Here is a 2,348-nt window from a genome sequence, read left to right on the forward strand (position 1 = left end):
GATTGATTTGTTTATTCGTTCACTGTCAGGCAAGACCGCAAGAGGTTTGAATCATATGTGTATGCACTAATTTACTAATCAGCAACCCACTATTAAATAAAGCTCTTGTCTATTGTCTTTTTTAACGGTAAACAGAATTTCCTTAATTATAATAGAAGACTTAGTTTTATTTATCTGATTATCTGTAGATTTATTATTACAAATAAAAAATATTTTAAATTGAAAATTAGACTTATTATTCTGAATGATGAACAACTTTAATTCTTCAATATTAGAAACTTCAGATTATATAGCAATATTAAATTATACTACTGATAAGTGATAACACATTAAAATTGGTAAACTGGTCAAAATGTTTATCTTTGAGTATGAAACCATTCTCAAAATCCTTCTTCCTGCTAGTATCAACTATGATACGAAACTCAAAATTTCAAAGTGGCTCATATTTCCTCTACAAAACAAAGATATCACACATAAACTCACGAAAATTCCTAAATTACACGGTGGCCCAAATTCGTTGTTAGGGTTTGTTAAGCTCTGTTGCCGATTGTTTATAAATAAACAAATAATACCTACTATATACAAAAAAAAAAATGATAACGGCACCCTCCAGGTAATTGAGGTTTAGTCATTTTCTTTTCTTTTTCATTTTTTTGGTGTTCAATTACGGTATGGGGGCTTATTATTATTATTTTATGAAGCTCGAGAGGAACCGTCTAGTAAGTAGTAAACTCTATAATAAGGCTCTTTATATCTTACCTACTCTTTCAGAAATGGCCGTACCTTGTAAAGTAAAAAAAAGAAAAGAACTTTATAAACAAATAAATAAATATATCTCAAATAAAATTTAGTTTATTTTTTATTATTAACATGTCTAAATTTAACTTAAAACTTTGTATTTATCAACTTCACAAGTGAAAGCCTTAGATGAAGATAGGATGTCCCTTCTCTAATGTTTTCTCCGAAAAGGAATCTGGATGAACAAAACAGATTTATCTTCTTTTCTATATAAGCATCGATAATTTGTTTTTATTTTGAGATCCTAAAACACACTCACATTTTTGTGCGTTGTCTATCTATTAAAAGGTGAATGCTAGTATATCTGTATTTATGGTAATTATAATAATTATAAACTATTATTAAAATTGATTTTTATATTTTAATAATAATTCTAATAATATTTTTAAAATATCATAATTATTATAATTATCACAGCATAAATATACTAAAATGATTCTTATTAAAATACTGACAAATTAACCCAAAAAAAAAAAATCACTAAACTATAAATACAGGAATCTTGAAAAGGAAAGGAAGCCGTATTGGCCTTCACATCACACTTGGCCAGTTGCCCACTTGCCCCCCACAAATGGACGTCTTTCAAGGTTGAATTTTCAATTGGACTACTTTTACTTTTCAACCTTTATCGGCTTATTACCTCTAGTATCCAAAAACTGAATTCTTTTAACTTTTTTTTTTCAATTGAGGATGTAAATTATAATTTTTATTCTTTTAATATTTTTCATAATCTTTTTTTTATTTATCAAATATATTTTAAAAAATCATACTATATTTTTTTAATAAAAATATTAAGAAGATCTAATCTCCTCCCATTTAACTCCTTGAGATGACATACTTGTACATATGACCTTTTAAACACTTTCTTTGACCATATTAGCTAAAGAATTAATGGTCAAGAATTCAAGATATACTTTCTTTAGTCATCATCACTAAATTTAATTCTCAAAAAATTAGATATTTTAAATTAATTTTTAAAAAATATAATAGAGACTTAAATTAATTATTTCATCAATTAAATGATAATATATCATAAAATAATTTTTACTGTATATCATCATTTAATAGTATTTTCATAAAATATACCAAATTATTTTTTGACAAGCAAATATTTTGTAATTCAGTCCAAGAAATGACTCTAATAAGCAAATTGAAGTTAGCATCCGTGTGAAATAAGAATTGTATCAAAAATTACTTAAAAATTTTTGTGGTTCTCTTATGCTTTAAAAAGGTCGAAAGAGTCAAGTGGGTTTAGTATCAAACATGTTCAAAATTTAAATGAAATAAAACAATTAGAGAAATCATTCACACAACCAAATAACCATTGACATGTGTCAAACATGCATTGGACGGACTTATCCATAAATAGCTAAATAAAAAGACTTATGATTGAAAAATGGTTGAATTTTACCCAAAAAATACTTCCAACTTATAAGCCTTATTTGCCTTAGGAACATCACACTATCTCCAAGTTTATTCTATTTGAGTACAGTTTCACTACAGTGATGGACCTAAAAAATTTTAAAATTAAAAATAAAAATATTCATATA

The sequence above is a fragment of the Arachis duranensis genome, chromosome 6 (assembly GCF_000817695.3).
Source record: "Arachis duranensis cultivar V14167 chromosome 6, aradu.V14167.gnm2.J7QH, whole genome shotgun sequence".
In the NCBI taxonomy this organism is placed as follows: Eukaryota; Viridiplantae; Streptophyta; class Magnoliopsida; order Fabales; family Fabaceae; genus Arachis; species Arachis duranensis.